The sequence below is a fragment of the Bos javanicus genome, chromosome 3 (assembly GCF_032452875.1).
Source record: "Bos javanicus breed banteng chromosome 3, ARS-OSU_banteng_1.0, whole genome shotgun sequence".
NCBI classification, from domain to species: Eukaryota; Metazoa; Chordata; class Mammalia; order Artiodactyla; family Bovidae; genus Bos; species Bos javanicus.
The window spans coordinates 30,680,082-30,699,333 of NC_083870.1; the positions used below are offsets into that span (position 1 = coordinate 30,680,082).

The window sequence follows — 19,252 nt, forward strand, 5'->3', positions numbered from 1 at the left end:
TAACTCCTCTAAGTCCAAACCCTTAGAAGGTAAGTTGAGAAGTGCCACCTTACCTGTTCCATGTTCCAAATTGTCCTCTGTGAGAATTCTCTTCTTCTTTGAGCAACTGATGATGAAAACATTTACCTTATTTAGGAAAACCTTTATACCCTATCCAAAGGAGTATGGCCTTATTCTACAACCTCAAAAAATAGGCCTGTCAGGGTAAAATATGATAGGCATGACATCTGAACTCCTGGATGGGGAGAGGCTTCACTTTATTAATACACAGCTCAGAAGTAGTATTGGTAGCCCCCCGACTTCACCTGTCACAGGTGAAGTGAATCTCTGGGCAGCTAAATTGGGGGTGGAGATGTTAGAACATCTTTTTGAACAGCTAAATTTTAAGATCACCTATATTCCCGAAAGTTCTGGGTGTCCTGGCACCTACATTCCATGCTGCGAGATCCTTCAGTGAGAGTACTTGGACTCTTCTTATGGCTTTCATCCAACAGCAGCAGCAGGCAGTTGGAACTCCTGAACATCTGTACCTCAGACCTAGTGTGACATACAGCTTCACAGGTGTCACAGGTGCTATCTGGTGCAGGGCACTGTGGAAGATTCAGGGTTCTCAGAGGTCACCACAGATTGATTTCTGTGCTTTATTCAAGCCTCATCTTGTACACCAGTGCAGCAGTATCAAGGTTCAGTTAGAACAACCAGGCCTGGCTCCCCAGCCAAGTGGATACATAAAGCTGATCATTATGACCTAAGAGGCTTCCCTCTCCTGCACGCAACCCTCTCCTGACTCACACTAGGTCTGAGGTACAGATGTTCAGGAGTTCCAACTGCCTGCTGCTGCTGTTGGATGAAGGCCATAAGAAGAGTCCAAGTACTCTCACTGAAGGATCTCACAGCATGGAATGTAGGTGCCAGGATACCCAGAACTTTCTGGAATATAGGTGACCTTAAAATTTAGCTGTTCAAAAAGATGTCCTAACATCTCCACCCCCAATTTAGCTGCCCAGAGATTCACAACTATTCCAGATTCAGATAAGCAGGGGTTGGTTCTCTTGGAACTTTCTAGCTTCAAAGGCAGCTTTTACGGCCAATAGATTTTTGGCAATGATTGTTTAGCTGAGGTAGAAGCAACTTAGAACATGGTCTTCCTAAGATGACCTTCAAAGTCTATTGATTAATCTCCTATGGTATTAATAAGTCGCAAATGACCATTTCTACTCATGTATTTATAGCCTAGGCTAAGTCGCTTCAGTCATGTCTGACTCTTTGCAACCCTATGAACCTTAACCCGCTAGGCTCCTAGGTCCATGGGATTCTCCAGGCAAGAATATTGGAGTGGGTTGCTGTGCCCTCCTCCAGGGGACTTCCTAACCCAGGGATTGAAACTGCATCTATTTCTCTCCTGCATTGGCAGGCGGGTATACTGAGAACCAAATAATGACTATTTTCTGTTAACTCCAATGTTAATTGTGTGACTTTGGGTTACTTAACCTCTCTGTATCTGTTACCTCTGTAACTGTGAAAGTGAAAGTGTTAGTCACTCAGTCGTGTCCAACTCTTTGCGAATCCATGGACTATAGCCTGCTAGGCTCCTCTGTCCATGGGATTTTCCAGGCAAGAATATTGGCATGGATTGCCATTTCCTTCTCCAGGGCATCTTTCCAACCCCAGGATCGAACCTGGGTTTCCTGCATTGCAGGCAGTCTTTACTATCTGAGCCACCGGGTCTGTAAAATGGGGATTATAATAGTACCCAGTCCATAGCATTTTTATGAAGAGTAAATGAGTTAATATGAGTAAAGTGCTTAGATCAATCAATGCCTGGCATATAACAAATATCCCCTAAATCTTAGCTATCATCAATTTATTGGTATTATTATTCCCCCACTCTCAGCCCACCTGCCTAGAAGAGGGAAGGGAGGGAGGGAGTGAGGATAGAAGAAGGGACAGAAGGAGAGAGGAAAAAAGAAGGAAGGAGCAAGCTCAGGGTCAGCCAGGGTCAAGAAAGTAGACAGGTCTGGTAAATATGTAGGACCATGCCTAAAACAAATGCTTGCTAGGAAAGATCATAATCAGTGATGTAGATTATGAAGTGCATCAGCCCAAACCAGCCTGTGCTGGCAGAGGCAAGGAGGAGGAGACAAGTCACATCAGACCACTGAATGGAATGACGATATGGGAAAAGGACTTCGGAAAAAAGAGCCTCACCCAATTTGGCTGAAATCAAATTGAATTAAGAGGATAAACAGGTCAAAAAGGAATATTCTTATTCCCTATTTGGATAGTTCTGTAAATTTCTCTTCCCATATTCCCAATCGAAATACTATAAATTTTAAATGGGGAAACATTTTTAATCTATTAAGTATTCTTGTGTTTTAAAAGAATGCTTTCCTGTTATTTCCTATCTCACAGAAATGATGGAGTAACTGAGGGAATGGAAGTGAAGTATGCAGCTGAACTCAGAAAAAACACAGTAATTTTATTCTCCTTTTCCAGATAAAAAAATTGAGTAGCTTTTCAGTCTGAATAGTTAACTAGTTGTTTTGAACCTTCAAAATTTGCGTTTTCTCATTCTCTTACTAATTTGTGAAGTTATAACTCTTACCTTGAAATCTTCAGAGATTTTGCTCACTTATTAACAAGCTTGCAAACAGTCCATCAACCTTTAAAATAGAAAAGTCTATCTGGAAAATTTTGTGATAAAGCCAAAAGCCACTAGAGAGCACCATACCTTCTCTGATTTTGCAAGACCCTGTGATGAAATGCTTTTAACTTAAAAATTCCTTGGTACAATAATCTTCAGCCTAGATATCTGGTTCTTCTGATCATGCCATTTATTAGATGGGTGGCCTCAGAAAAGTCTTTTAGCTTCCCTGGGCCTTAATTTCCTTTTCTGTAAAATTAGGGAGTTATGCTAAATGATTTTCAACCTCCTCTCAGCTCTAAATTTCTGATTTTACACTTACTAGTTTACCTCTTCAATGTCTCATGGATTAATCAGGAAGAAAACCTGGCAGAAAAGCAAGAATTTTACCTGTACCATTTCATCACTTTTGCCAGCTCACCCACCCCAGTTTTTACTTTTTCAGCTAAGAATCTTGGAATCGCTTTTTTTTTTTTTAATTGGAGGATAATTGCTTTACACTGTTGTTGGTTTCTGCTGTACACCAATGTGAGTCAGCTATAAGTATACATCTCTCTCTCTCCCTCTAGAACCTCCCTCCCTCTCCCCCCATCCGGCACCTCTAGGTCATCACAGAGCACCAAGCTGAGCCTGCTGTGTTATATAGCAGCTTCCCACTATCTGTTTTACACATGGTAGTGTATATATGTCAATGGAGTTGCTTTTTATCTTTGCCTTTTATAAACTTTGTGGAAAAATTATAATATTAATTCATAAACATTTATAGGGCACTTTTCAAGTTCCACCAATCACTTTTGCAAATACTATCTTACCTGACTGTCACAACAATTCAGATTGATGGATACTATCTTCAAATTACCTGGTTAAAAAAAACAGGCCCAGAATAGGTCAGTGAATTAATTGCCCAAAGTAACAGGGATAAGTTTTGGGAACAAGTCTTTTGATTCCAAAGCCTGTATTCTTTTCACATTAGAAAGCCTACTAGGGGCAGATCCAGATTTTATGGGGCTTGTGGTATATATATTTTTGGTGGACATCTTCAAGAAAAGGAATACAAAAGTACAATACATCACTAAGTATGATCCTGTGACTACACTGTTAGGACCAAGTGCGGGAACTTTAGGGTTAATCTTTAGCATTCAATTTCACAGTTTCCCCTAGTTATACATTTATTTAGTTCTTACTATATGCCAGACACTAAAGTAAATATTAATTTTATTATTATAACAACCTTATGAGGAAGGTACTGTCCTTGTTTTACAAAGCAGAGAATGAATGAGGCTCAGAGCAGCGGCGGGGGCGTGGGAGCGGGGGTGATTTACCTAAGGACAAAGACGTGGTAAGTGCCAAGTATTCAAGCTCGAATTCAGATCTGATCCTGGGTCCATATTGTGAATCTACCATACTATGCTCCTCCTACATTCCACCGTTCAGGTCCTGACAGTTCATATCTGAACCAGTCCTAGTTTGTCTTCCTAACTCTCTTCCATCTACCCTGAATGCTGCTTATACCCGTCACAGTCCTGAAGTGCTGCTGAAGTCCTGACCAACTGAAGGACCTGAAGAGCCTTCCTTCTCTGTATTTATCAAAGGTAAAAAGCAATTATTGCTCATAAGTAGCACTTGGCTGTAGATTCCATGCTGTTTTCTAACATGTTGAACTGTTACTGAAAACTTTTTCTAGCATGAAACAGAGGCGGAGTGGGTGAGAGGGAGAAAGTATTTGGAAACTTTCAGAATCGTATCCCTCAGGGCCCATTCCATTACAATCTAGATTCTTCATTTGCAAAACAAAAGGCTGAACCACTCGGGATTGTAAAGAGAATTAAGTAAGGAGGGGTGAGGGGAGGAGAGGAACGCAGGCTTCCTGTGCTGGTCAATGTTGGTTTATCTCCATCTGACTCGACCTCCCCCCAAAATCTTTAAGTTAGGCGCCTTGATCCATACATTTTCGGTACTTCTCAAAAGTCTCGGACATCAGAGGCACTCCATGTTTATTCAATTTGATCACTTCAACATCATAGGGTCCTGAGGATAGTTCAGGTGAACTGCTAAGTATATAATCGGCCCTTCAGAACCTTTAACTATAATTATATTTTGTTCCAAACCCTCAGCGTCCATAAAAATTTGGCCTCTCTGCAGTCTCATTTCTTCATATTTCCGACACACAGATCCTCTCGTGGGGCCAGTGTCACCACCGTCAGACCAGCTCTTTTCTCCCGTCTTCTGTGTTCATACTCACCATTCATCAAATGTAAAAAAGTTCCATAAATTCTCTCATCAAAATCACCAAAAGCCCTTATGAGGTCGCCTGTATTACTGTTTTCATTTCAGAGAGCAGGAAGCAGGCCCTGAGGATTTGAGTGACTTCCCCGAGGTCACTGATCTCAAGAAGCGAGGCCGCAGCCCGCGCTCTAAACTGCCGGCTTTCGGCCTCTTCCCCGGTCCGAGATGCACCCGCGTCCATTCAAACCCCGCCCAATCCCTCACTTCCAGTCAGTTCCCAGCTTCTCCGCGCACCATCGCCCCCCACACCTGAGTCAGGCCCCAGGCTGCACGCCCAATCCATCCTTGGCGGTTTTCCCCTTTTCTCCACCAGAGACTAAGGGTGAGATCGACGCTGGTGTCCCAGATGCGAGTAGATTACCCCGAGGTCCTCCGACGGCGGGCCGAAGGGGAGACTCCGCAGAGGAGCGCGGCTACAAGGTCCCTGCCGCATAGCGGGGGCGCCGCGCGCGGGTCTTGCCGGGCCGCGGGTCACGTGGCGGGGAGGGGGGCGCCAGCGCGCGCGAGCGAGAGAAAGCGACTCTGCGGGCGCGCGCCTGAGAGCTGTGGAGGCGCGAGTCGCGGTTCGGGTGTAAGTGTAGGGGGGAGGGGGCGGTGGCCGTGAGGGCCAACTCCACCCCCTGTGCGCATGCTCCGGCCCCGGGTTATAAGGCAGCCTCGCGGGCCGGGCCCGACAAAGTGCTGGCGAGCTGCTACGTGACTAGCCGGGCGCGTGGGTGCCCGGACGAGCGAACTAGGCAGCCGGCAAAGGACGCGACCTGGACCGTGGGCCCAGCGAAAACTCCAGCCGCGCCGCCGCGTCACGCTCACGCTAGGCGCCGCGAGCCGCGTATAACGGTTAGTTGTTAACGGCCAGTTGCGTGCTTGGCGGGGACCCTGCGGTGTCCTTGCTTCCTCCGCGTGTTTGGAGGGAGGCGTGGGGGAGTGGAGGGCTTGGTCTCCGAGGGGAGGGGGGACGGCCGGGCGGGGGCTTAGGACCGCCGCAGCCACGTGGCCTCGGAGCGCAGCGTTGCTGAAGGAGACCTTGAAGCGCTGGGGACAGCGCCTCTCAGCAGAGCTGCGGCCCCGTTGTCAGGTGCGGGCCACCGGCCTGGCCGAGGAGTTGGGTAGTGGTGCCGGTGACCTTGGGAAAGTCGCTTCCCCTCTAGTCTTAAGTAGGCTCTTCAAGAGATGCTTGATCTGGGAAAGGGACGACGTGAGGTTGACTCACGTGGTGCCTTCAGGCTGCTGGCAGTGTTCTCCGAGGGTAGGGATTCAGGGCGGGAGTTATTTTGGACTCGTGGCACGCCCGCCCCAACCTCCTCGGCCAGCCAATCCTTGTCCCACCTGGTGACTTGCGGCAGTGGCTCGGGGGAACTGCAGTCCCCGTAGCCAAGACGTGACTGCAGGGTTTGAGTGGACTTTGCCGAGGGAACATTGCAACTGGCAGACTCCCGGAGTCGTGCTGACGGGAACTCTTTGTCATTCAACCTGTGGCTGCGGAACGTCCGCCGCAGCGCCCTCACTCTGGGACTTTAAGGCGGCCCTGAGGAGAGGAGTCTGAAGCATAGCATTACACTCGGTATGATGCTCGCTTTTTGTTCCAGATACATACTTTCTCCCCACGTGCGTTTTAACATTTCATTTCTTTGTCACGACTCAAATGCGACAGGCAGTTGCCAAAATTAGTTTGTAATTAATCTTAACCCCCCAAAAAAGTACTACTTGAGTCAGATTCCTAGTGTGCTATACTTGGCATCTGCTCTGTCATAACTAGTTTTGAAACTTGTTTTTCCAAAAATTATTCTGGTTTTGAAATAAAATGTGGACACCTCAGTGCCCTGATAAAACAGATGTGGATATAGTTACTAGGGGAATATGATACGGTGAACTCTGAATTGTGAGTTTTTTAGAGTGTAAGTAGGAATTAGCCATTAATAAGCAATTTTGATGGCTGCTACCAGCCCAGTGAGGTGATGCAGAGAATATGTATTTTAGTGTAGTTTTTTAGTTAGGCACTAAAAATACCCATAAGACCAAGTTTTATGCCTTAGGGTACAATTTTGCCTTCAGGTTGCCATAGAGAAATAGTTTAAGGCATTTAGCCCTTAAAACAGGTATTGGGTATTATTTAAACACAAGTTGAACTTTAGTAATTAATTCAGGGATTGGATGCTGTTCTTTCATTGGACTGCATTGACCCTTGTTAAAAATGCAAGTTAATGGTCTGGGGATATTTTTATAGCTGAATAGGTTTAAAGGTTTAGTTGTAAGCTTAACATAATAGGCTATAACATACCTAAACAGATTAAAAAGGAAAAAGATTCATGCTACCATAGGATGAACCAACTGATCAGTGTTTAAATAGTTTACGTATCTTGGCCTTTTAAATGTTAATTCATATAACTCCGGAAAAGATCTTACTGACCAGGTGGTCAGTTTTCCTTATTTTATAGATTAGGAAACTGTTAGAGGTTAAGTGACTTCTGATCTTAGTTCTGAAAACTTTAATGGTTAGGTGAGAATTATGTAACTTTTGACTCCCATTTAATGAGTTCAGCACTCCTGAACTTTCTCTAAAAATTATAAATATAGGTATGAAATATCTGTGTGTGTGAGAGAGAGAATCATTCATTCATGTCTGACTCTTTGCAATCCCATGGACTGTAGTCCACCAGGCTTATCTGTGGAATTCTCCAGGCCCATTTTCTTCTCCAGAGGACCTTCTCGACCCAGGGATTGAACCCCAGTCTTCTGCATTTCAGGCAGATTCTTTACCATCTGAGCTACCAGGGAAGCCCTAGATATGAATTATCTTATGCCAAAAAAGTTATTTTGAATAATTAGTAACTTCCCAACTTATACCTTCATTCTAACTGTGTTTTCCATCCACTTCATAATATGCCTTCCTATGAAGGATTTAGGTCCCTGCAAATGTCTACATGGCATTTTGTTAGAGAAGAGGATTAGGAAGATGGGACCTGATTTGTTGGCTACCAGCCACTAGGATTCAGAGACACCTAGGATTCAGCAAGAACAAGTTCTAGCCCTGGAACTTTCCTGGTGGTCCAGTGGTTAAGATTCCATGTTCCCAATGCAGGGGGCCCAGGTTCAATCCCTGGTCAGGGAACTAGATCCCACATTCTGCAACTACGAGTTATCATGCCACAACTAAGACCTGGTGCAGCCAAATAAATAAATAAAAGTAAAAAAAAAAAAAAAAAGACTCTGTACTCCCAATACAGGAGGCCCAGGTTTGATCCCTGTTTGGGAAATAAGTTCTAGCCCTATCATTCCTGGAGTTTATAGTCTAACTGGAAAGCATAATATATATTGATATAAATACCAGAACATATGCTCTTTATAAACAACTATTGAGTACGTAATAGAGGAAGTAGAGGTTCCTATGGGAACAAATACTGTATTATGTAGGTGTGAGATAACTCCCAGCTTAGTATAGAAGCAAAGGTATGCCTCTCCAAGGAAATGCGATTTAACTTGAGACTTGAAGGATGAATAGGAGTTAGCTAAAGCCAGAGAGTAATAGTGAAAAGAGCATTCCAGATCTGAGTACTGAAGCTGCAGTCAGAATACAGGGTACATTAGAAAAACTTAAAAGAGTTTTGCTAAAGCATAAAAATAGAGCACAGAGAACACAGAAAGATGGGAGTTGGAGAGATGGGCAATATCAGATAATGAAAGGCCTTAGTCATTTTAAGTAAAGAAGGGACTAAGTAAAAAGATTTAAGGAAGTGCTCTTGAAGCTAAATGAATCAAGTTTAATGGTTATAAATGGGGTTGGGAAGGGCACAATCAGACTGAATTTTAGAAATACCACTCTGATTACAAAGTAGAGAACAGGTTGGAGGCTTTTGGAATTTTGTGAGATCACAGTGATGGACAAAATGGACAGTAGGGGGAAAATGGAAGAGAGAGGGAAACAGACAGGATTCAATGATAAGACCATATGTGGGAGACAGGGAAAGCCAGAGAAGTTAAAAATATTTCCCAGGTTTCTAGCTTGAGCAAATATGAGGTTTTTGTTTTTTTTTTTCTCCATCTACCCAATGTGGACACTAAGAGGTTATGTGACTAGCCCCAGGGCTGTTCAGCTGGTAAAGATTGGAAAAGTCTTTTTGCAGTTAGTGATTTTTTCCCCTTCTATACAATTTATTATGGCAACTTTCAATACCCAATTGAAGTTTCAAACAGCCAATGTTTCATCTGTACTCCTACTTACTTCTCTCTGCCCCCTATTAGATTATTGTGAAGCAAAACAGATAGAGGTATTTCACCTGTAAATATTTTAGTATATCCCTAGAAGATATAACTCTTGGGCTTCCCTGGTGGCTCCATGATAAAGACTTTGCCTGCCAATGCAGGAGACACAGGTTTGATTCCTGAACTCCGGAGGATCCCACATGCTGCAGAGCAATTAAGTCCTTGTACCACAACTATTGAGCCTGTGCTCCAGAGTCTGGGAGCCGCAATTACTGAAGCAGTTAGGCTCTAGACCAGGTGCTCTGAACAGGAGAAGCCACCACGATGAGAAGCCCGAGCACCACAACTTGACAGTGGCCTCTGCTTGCCACGACTAGAGAAAACCGTGAAGCACTGAAGGCTCAGCACAACAAAAAATAAATTAAAAAACTTTTAAAGTAACTCTTCCTTAAAAAAAACCAAGATGACGCTTTAAAGAAACAACCATAACCATTGTTCTGCCTTTAAATATTAACATCACCAAATAACCAAGCAGTATTCACATTTTCCTAAACTGTTTCAAAATAATTGATCAGTTTGATTTGAGATCCAAATAAGACCACACATTACTTTTGGTTGGTATGTATTCCCTTTTTTCTTATTTTCCTCTTAAGTTATTTGTTGAAGGTACCAGGTTATTTTTATGCAGTTTCCCTCATTCTGGATTGTGTTGAATGTGTCCCACTGGTATAGATTTAACATGTCCTAGTTTAACATGTTCTATTGTATTTTCTGTAAACTGGTAGCTAGATTGAGGTTTGATTTCTGAGAGGAGGTATGGTGTGGTGGAAAAGGCAAATATAATTCATAGGTGATGGTGTGTATTTCTATTGGGGGCAATATGATGTTTGTCCCTCATACTGCTATCTTGATGGCCTAATTCTGTTATTTCATTGGTGGTTTGCAAATGGCAGTTTAATTCTAACATTCCTTCTTAATTAAAAGAAATATATTTATTTATTTATTTGGCTGTGTTGAGTCTTAGTTGCGGCACTTGGGCTCTCTAGTTGTGGCATGCAGGCTCAGTTACTCTGAGGCATGTAGGATCTTTATTCTCTGACCAGGGATCAAGTCCATGTCCCCTGCATTGCAAAGTAGATTCTAACCACTGGACCACAGGGAAGTCCCTCTGTCTTAACTGAGTAGCTAGAATACCTCTACAAAAAAGAGTTAGTTTGAATAGGAAGGGCAAGTTAAAAATTTATGTGCTTAATATAATATCATGAGTGAGAGTGAAGTCGCTCAGTCATGTCTGACTTTTGTGACCCCATAGACTGTAGCCTACCAGGCTCCTCCATCCATGGGATTTTCCAGGCAAGAGTACTGGAGTGGGGTGCCATTGCCTTCTCCAGGGGATCTTCCTGACCCAGGACTTGAACCCAGGTCTCCTGCATTGGCAGGGAGATTCTTTACCGACTGAGCTACGAGGGAAGCACAATATCATATCATATCATATATGATTGCAATACTGTCTTTTTGGAGAAATGTATTTAAAGGTACCAAGGTATATTTTCTTTGAAAGCCAGTACATATTTTATTAGAATGTTTTTTAGCATTTGTCCTTAATGTTTCAAATGGCTTTTAGTATTTGGAACATTTAGAATTTCTTAAATTGGCAGGATTCTTTTGGTCTTTGTTCTTTCTTGCAGAGCTTATCTGTTACAATAGGTTTGAAGGAATTTCTGGTAGAATCACTTACTACCAAATCTAAACCTCTAGCTGTAACCAGATTACAGGTTTTAAATTCCTTGAGGACAGGGATTGATTACTCCAGGTAGCCAGGCTTAAAATCTGAGTCATTTTAATACTTCTCTAGTGGGCTCCTTCCCTACCAAATGCATTTAAGTGTCAACCCCTTCTTCCTTTGGTTATCTCTTATGTCCACTTTTTCCCATCCCACCCCACCCCTAGTTTAGGCTGTTGTCATTATTAGATTAGTACCATGACCTTTTAGGAGAAGGCAGTGGTACCCCACTCTAGTACTCCTGCCTGGAAAATCCCATGGATGGAGGAGCCTGGAAGGCTGCAGTCCATGGGGTCGCTGAGGGTCGAACACGACTGAGCAACTTCACTTTTACTTTTCACTTTCATGCACTGGAGAAGGAAATGGCAACCCACTCCAGTGTTCTTGCCTGGAGAATCCCAGGGACAGGGGAGCCTGGTGGGCTGCCGTCTATGGGGTCACACAGAGTCTGACACGACTGAAGTGACTTAGCAGCAGCATGACCTTTTAAGTTGTATGTTATTCATCTTTTAATTTTCCCCGACAAATATTTCTTTTTTCCTCTGTAATTTCTTCTCCTCCTCCTCCTCCTTCTCCCTCTTCTTATGCCTCTTCCCCTTCTGCTTCCCCTCTTTCTTTTTGGTTGTAGGATCCATTTCATAATGGATTTATGGCAGAAAGACTAGAATAGGTGACTTGTGAGCTGTGGTGTCTTGCAGAGAAGTGATTAAAAGAGCAGTTACAATCCTATTGAAATGGTGATTTCTCTTCTAGGGGTACATTATGCACAATAACTACATGAGTTCACAGCCACAACAGTGTTATTGGTTGCATGGGCTGAGTCACTGAAGAGTGCTACTCACCATTTATGCAGAAACAGTGAGATCTAGCCCCTCTGGTTGTCCAAACTACCCTATTGCTGATTACAACTACTCATAACATTGAATCTGATTTGATTACAGTGATTTAGCCTTCATATAAAGGAGAAATTCCTCAAAATATACAGGCAGTGTAAGCTTCATATTTGATCATTCACTGAAAAATATTTCTTCCCTCTGATTTTGCTCTTCTTATATAAATCTTCTGAAGATTATTGAATGAATGAAGACCTGATGACACTGTTTTAGTGTGTTGTTTTGGATAATAACAGAGCTTTTGTAAATTGCCTTATTGAGCTTCTGAGAACCAAAGCTTTTTACTTTATTAACTTTCTCTTCTATTCCCCAATCAGAGGTTTTAACCTGAGATATGCAGGTTGATACTCCATGTTGGAAGGAATTCAAGGAGGCTATGAACTTGGTTGGGGAAAAACTTCATTGACCTCTGTGTAAAATTTAGAATTTAATCTGTGGCACCAAAAAAGCTAAGAACTCCTGCTCCTAACTCCTGTACTTCTGATGTGAGAATGAAGTTAGCCAGAACCTGTGATGCAACACAGCACACAACTCATGATGTCAGTTAAGTAAATTTTTTGGCCATCGACTTCTGTGTACTAAATCATAAATCCTGACCTAGGGATCAAAGGGGGACTGTAGCTATGAAATTAAAAGACGCTTGCTTCTTGGAAGAAAAGCTCTGACCAACCTAGACAGTGTATCAAAAAGCAGAGACATCACTTTGCCCACAGAGGTCCATATGGTTTTTTCCAGTAGTCATGTACAGATGTAAGAGTCAGACCATAAAGAAGGCTGAGTGCCAAAGAATTGATGCTTTTGAATTGTTGTGCTGGTGAAGACTCTTGAGAGTCCCTTGGCCCGAAAGGAGATCAAGCTAGTCAATCTGAAAGAAATCAGTCCTGAATATTCATTGGAATATGAATTCCAATTGGAGCTGAAGCTCCAATACTTTGGCACCTGATGTGAAGAGCTAACACATGGAAAAGACCCTGATGCTGGGAAAGATTGAGGGCAAGAAGAGAAGGGGATGACAAAGGATGAGATGACTGGATGGCAACACTGACTCAGTGGACATGAGATTGATCACATTCCTGGAGATCAAGGAGGATAGGGAAGGCTGGCATGCTGCAGTCCATGGGGTTGCAAAGAGTCGGACATGACTTAAACAACTCGACTAAACATTAACAAATATGCTAAGGGAGAATAAAATGAGTGTCACAAATTGAGACAGAATAATTTTCCCTTGTATTCAGGAAGCATATTTTTAAAATTACTGTCTCCATCTCCTAGATGTATATCTACTTGATGTAGCAAAGGGCAGAGAAATGGCTTAACAATTACCTGTTTCTGGGAAAATAAAACATTCACTTGAAAATTACGTATTTCTAATAAAGGAACTGATTATTATCTTAGAACATAAAATTATATTGTCAGCAATTAAAAAGGGTATTTAAGTTTAATTATAGTATATTTTGAGGTGATAATGCTGACTTTTTTGATACATCTTTAGTGTCTAGTCTTAAAAAGCTTTGTAAACAAACATTTGAGAACGGTGGATAATGCTTTAATGCCAAAGAGTACTCAGTTTCAATACTCTTATGTAGTTTGACTGTACTAATAAGACAAGTAAGAAAATTGAACTTGGTTCTTTGAGATAATGAGGGTCAAATGTAGCACAGTAATGAAGTTCAGACTCAATTCAAAGGATATTTACTAAACAAATATGTATACAAGAACTCACTAAAAGATGAAGAAATACATATTTTAAAATATGGCTTGAAACTTTTAGGATGAAAATAAAGCTATGAAATGAAATGTCCACATATTACTTTGTTGCTTCTAGGTTTCAAAAAAAATTTTTTAATATGAAACTAAGTATAGTGTTAATTATCACTGTGAGAAGTTCAACTCAGCCTTTTGCAAGAAAAGGAAAAGCTTTCTTTGTTGTTTATCTGTTAATAATTTGTAATTTTCCCCATTAAGCTTCAGAATACTGGTAGTGAAGTAGAGTCTAACAGAAATATCGTTAACTGTATTCAAATATTCATTTATATTCAAAGTGTAACATAAATGACACTGTTTTGACAGTATGTCTAATTATAATTTTAATTCAGTCCACTATGTTTCTTCTTTAGATTTTGGAACAAGGTAGGTCATATAATAATAAACTGAAATGGCCCACTTAGATATTGATTTGTTGAATATATATTTGTAGTGCTATAGAAAACAACATATAAAGGTATTCCAAAATATAGCCTGAAATTCTGCCAAGCAAAACCTACCTTTGGAGGACACAGCCTCCAACTTTCTTAATCTGCTGGAATCAAGTGAAAATGAAACATTAAAGAAGACAAAATCTGGAGAAGGAAATGGCAACCCACTCCAGTATTCTTGCCTGGAAAAGTCCATGGACAGAGGAGCCTGGCAGGCTGCAGTCCATGGGGTTACATGACTGAGCATGTGTGCATGAGGGTGGAGGGTCACAGGTTGGTAGCAATAAACTGGTAGAACTAAAAAAAAAAAAAAAAAAGACAAAATCTGCTGTAGTAATAACTCAGAAAGTGAGACTGATCAGGTAAGCTCTATGTGCTGAAACAAAATACCTTTCTGCCTGTGTTTCTTAACACAGAAAGCATAACATCACTGGAGGGTTCTTTGTTTCATATTTTTCCTGCACCCTCAAAAACTGGGAAAGTCACATTCTTTGAATCCTAATATCATTTGGTCCTGGAGGAGGGATTAGTTGGTGTTTTTTGTTTTGTTTTGTTTTTGTTTGTTTTGCTTTGCACCCAGCTTAGTTCTCTGACTAGGAACCAAACCGTGTCCCCTGGCACTGAAAGCATGGAATCCTAACCACTGGACTGCCAGGGAGTTCCTTAGCTTTTTTATAAGTTGAAACAATAGCTTCTGTCTTTAATTCAAGATCTAGAAGCACACACCTAAGCTAATGAGGGAAATAGTTACTTACAAAGAAAGAAACAAATGTGGGAATTATTCTGTTAGTTTTTTTCAGCATGCTGTGGCAACCCACTCCAGTATTCTTGCCTGGAGAATCCCAGGGACAGAGGAGCCTGGTGGGCTGCTGTCTGTGGGGTCGCACAGAGTCGGACACGACTGATGTGACTTAGCATCAGCAGCAGCAGCCAAGAAGCATTGAGTTAAGTTGTCATAGAGGCCATTAATTTCACGTGGCAAGGTATATTCAGAAAAACAGTAATGATATTAGTGGACTGAAATAGACTTTTAGCATTAAATAAACTTATAATTATGGTATTAATGAAAAATAATTTCACTTTTGAAAATTACTAAATGCTTCTGGATTTGGAACACATTTATACTCCTGTCTTTGCTTTTGTTTCTGAATTGATCTTTAAGGTATCCTAAAGCATTGGCGCCTCTTGTGAGTATCAACTGTGTCTTAAAAGCTTTGAAATATCCATGAGTTCTTTTTTGTTTTTTAATGAGCAAATAACTGCCACAGCAGTTAAACCAGTGAAAGTGCAGCATCCTTACTACTGCACCGCCAGGGTATTCCCCCAGAGAAGTTATTTTTTAATCTTTGGACATCTTCATTTGCCTCCTTAACCCCATATGTAAGCCCCAGTGTTAGAGTACTTAAATTAACTTGATCTCATGGTTTTTTGTTTAGTTAATTATGCTGCTATTTTCTAAAATACTTATATACAGATATATAGTACTTTAGCTTCTCTGTGGTGTGACATTTGAGGGTAGCCCAGATGCCTAACCACACTGAGGTGGGATAGTGTTCTGCAAGTTAGGAATTTGCAGTGAAAAGTAAAAAATGAATTTGTCGGACTTCCCTGGTGATCCATTGGTTAAGAATTTGCCTGCCAGTGCAGGGGACACAAGTTTGATTCCTGATCCAGGAAGATCCCACATGCCGTGGGGCAGCTCAGCCTGTGCACTACTGAGACCATGCTCTGGAGCCATGAACTGCAACAAGAGAAGCACCGAAGTGAGAAGCCCTCGGAACCCTTGCTCTGCAACTGGAGAGTGCCTGCAACTAGAGAAAGAAAGCCTGCAAGCATCTGAAGACAGGGCACAGCCAAAAATAAATAAATATTTTTTTAAAAAATGAATTTGCTATTTCTTTGAGTAGATGTCCACCTTTACCCAAAGATTTTAATTCATGCTCAGCCCTAAATTAATCCAAAGACTTTTATATTGGAGCACTAGCTTCTTTTTTAATGTAGAAAAAAATGTTATTGCCTGTCTAAAGTGAACCTTAACATTTTTGACATACTGTTCTCAGAGTTCTGAATATTAGTGTGATTCTTAGTTTTAAAATGCTTTTGCCACAAAATACAATGAAAGAGTGAAAAATAGGCTCCTTTTATTTTTTGTAATATGAATTAAAAACGTTAGAATTTTGTAGAAATTCCATGTAACAATCTATGTGCTCAACAATAGGTGATTTTTTTTTTTTTTAAAGTATGGTACATCCACAGAATAGAATAACACTATTTTAAAAAAATGTTAGAGGGAATTCCCTGGCAGCCCAGTGGTTAGGACTCCATGCTTCCCCTGCAGGAGCATGGGTTCAATCTCTGATCAGGGAACTAAGACCTTGCATGCTGCATAGTGTAGCCAAAAAAAGTTACAGAACTAGGCACGTATCAAAAAATGCTTCAGACATTGAATAGGAAAAGCAGGCTATAAAGCATGAAATACAGTCTCATGTTTATTTTTGTGTTTATGCATGACTATCCTAGAAAGAAGTTTAGAATTTACATTAAATGTAACTAACTTACACGAGGGCTTACACCAGGGCTTCCCTAGTGGCTCAGCTGGTAAAGAATCTGCCCGCAATGCGAGAGACCTGAGTTCAGTCCCTGGGTTGGGAAGATACCCTGGAGAAAGGAAAGGCTACCCACTCCAGTATTCTGGCCTGGAGAATTCCATGGACTCTGTACTCCATGGGGTCGCAAAGAGTCGGACACAACTGAGCAACTTTCACTTTTCACTACATGAGGATGATAGAATGACAGGTACATTTAACGTTTTTAGTCACATAAGCACATATAACTTCGTCATCTTTTAAAACTTTGCTGCTTTCTGTTTTCCTTATTATAAAGCAACGTATGTTCGTTGGAAGAAGTCAAACAACAAGGATGTGGAAAGAGGATGTTATCTCCCCTTCCCAACCTCCAACCATTGTAAAGTTTTAGGTATACTTAGAACATATTTCGGAGAAGGCAATGGCACCCCCACTCCAGTACTCTTGCCTGGAAAATCCCACGGACAGAGGAGCCTGGTAGGCTCCAGTCCTTGGGGTCGCTAAGAGTCGGACATGACTGAGCGACTTCCCTTTCACTTTTCACTTTCGTGCATTGGAGAAGGAAATGGCAACCCACTCCAGTATTCTTGCCTGGAGAATCCCAGGGACAGAGGAGCCTGGTGGGCTGCCGTCTCTGGGGTCGCACAGAGTTAGACATGATGAAGCGACTTAGCAGCAGCAGCAGAACATATTTAGTTTACTTAATTTGTTTACCTGTTTGTTTTCTTTCTTCCTTGGAATCTAATTTCTACAATGGCAGGGACCATGCCTGTCTTGTTTACGGCTTTTCAATGGGGGGGCACTCACATTTTATTATATGAAAGCAAAAAAGTGGTGTGTATCCTAATATAACTTTTAAGTGATTATACAGTTCATAATTTTGAAAGTCTTAATTGCAATAACAATCAGATGAAATTTGATGATTTAGCATATTGACAGTTGATCCTCTTGGGATCTAATGACCCTAAAATCCTGCCTCTGAAAGAATCTTTATTAACAGTATGCTTTTTTTTATTGCACTAATAAAAACTAACCCTTGTTCTTTGGGATGATATAGTTCATAAAGTTGTACCACAGTTTGTGCTTGGATAGTGGCAAGAGTGAAATGGATAAGAAATACAGCATGACACACAGGAAATTGTTATAGACAAGAGGGTTTAATCTCCTACTGTAGTTTACTTTTCTTCTTGGATGGTATATTTAATAGCTAATGAACTTCATGTTTTTCTTTTTGAAGTCAGTATCTACATACTATAAATATACACATGTAAATATATTCATTCCCTTTAAGTTTGTATGTTTGACTATTTGCAGATATGATCAGCTTCATCAGTTTTCTATATTATAAAGCTTTTATCCTCATTTCTAAAAGAAGATACAAGAAAGTTCAGATTCACCTTTGTAAAATGGGGTCACTATAGCAATATCAAAGAGCTACTGTATAGTATTGAACACTGTTGTTTCCAAAGAATTGATGCTTTTGAACTGTGGTGTTGGAGAAGACTCTTGAAGAGTCCCTTGGACTGCAAGGAGATCCAACCAGTCCATCCTAAAGGAGATCAGTCTTGGGTGTTCCATGGAAGGACTGATGTTGAAGCTGAAACTCCAATACTTTGGCCACCTGATGTGAAGAACTGACTCACTGGAAAAGACCCTGATGCTGGGAAAGATTGAAGGCAGGCAGAGAAGGGGACAAGGACGAGATGGTTGGATGGCATCATGGACTCAATGGACATAAGATTGAGCTAGCTCCGGAAGTTGGTAATGGACAGAGAAGGCTGCTGCAGTCCATGGGGTTGAAAAGAGTTGGACACACTGAGCAACTGAACTGAACTGAACTGTTGTTTCTTGACTGATCCTGGTTTCTTCATTTTCTCCCTTTCCTGATTAGCAACTGTTTGAACCTGCACTTGGGAAGTCAGGGGAGGTCTCAAGGAGGCATCACTTCTCAACTTTGGGTAACATATCAGAGAATATACACAATCATCTGAAGAAGCTGACCATTAAAATCTCTTTTTCCAACAACATATCTGGTTAGAATTGCTGTAGATAAAAAACCTTATTTGTAGGATGATCTGATCATGTAAATTATTTTTAAATCTGTAAATAATTAGTAATGAATGTTGACATTTTGGGAATTATAAATATGTGTTAAACTAAAAACAAGATTTAGAATCAATTTTCATGTATTCTGAAGCATTCTGGCTAGGAAATAGTTCATTTCTCTTCAAGGGTGTTATGTATAATTTCTTATAATATTGGTTGGGTTTACCTTGAATGATAAGGGAGATTCTTAAAAGTTCTTTATATGCCATTTGATCAAAAATCATGCATTTCAAAACTGCGGAGTGTTGGCCTAATCAGTTACAGTAGTATTTATCCTTTTGAAACTGCACACCTCGAACCCATACATACCTCTCAGATGGGACTTGAACACACAAACTCTGGTTTAGGACTATAAAGAAAGCTGAGTGCTGAAGAATTGATGCTTTTGAACTGTGGTGTTGGAGAAGACTCTTGAGAGTCCCTTGGACTACAAGGAGACCCAGCCAGTCCAAACTAAAGGAAATCAGTCCTGAATATTCATTGAAAGGACTGATGTTGAAGCTGAAAGTCCAATGCTTTGGCCACCTGATGCAAAGAGCTGATTCATTTGAAAAGACCCT

The 19,252-nt window shown here is 41.2% G+C and overlaps 1 protein-coding gene and 1 long non-coding RNA gene across 5 annotated transcripts in view; one reads left to right on the forward strand and one right to left on the reverse strand.

Moving 5' to 3' along the window:
* LOC133244101 (uncharacterized) overlaps positions 1 to 3,789 on the reverse strand; it is a 62,305-nt gene extending 58,516 nt beyond the window's left edge. The window contains exons 1-2 of one of the 2 annotated variants that reach the window (XR_009735306.1): positions 2,606 to 3,789; positions 54 to 106 (exon numbers count right to left, since the gene is read on the reverse strand). This is a non-coding gene — a long non-coding RNA (uncharacterized LOC133244101). Of the gene's footprint in view, positions 1 to 53 lie in introns of both variants that reach the window. The other variant, XR_009735305.1, reaches the window with a different exon arrangement.
* Positions 3,790 to 4,148: 359 nt separating this feature from the next.
* The window catches only part of SLC16A1 (solute carrier family 16 member 1), a 33,900-nt gene continuing 18,796 nt past the window's right edge, over positions 4,149 to 19,252 (forward strand). The window contains exon 1 of one of the 3 annotated variants that reach the window (XM_061410794.1): positions 4,149 to 4,236. The gene's annotated coding sequence lies outside the window, so the exon portion shown is untranslated. Of the gene's footprint in view, positions 4,237 to 5,476; positions 5,768 to 19,252 lie in introns of those variants that run through there. The other 2 variants (XM_061410795.1, XM_061410793.1) reach the window with 2 other exon arrangements.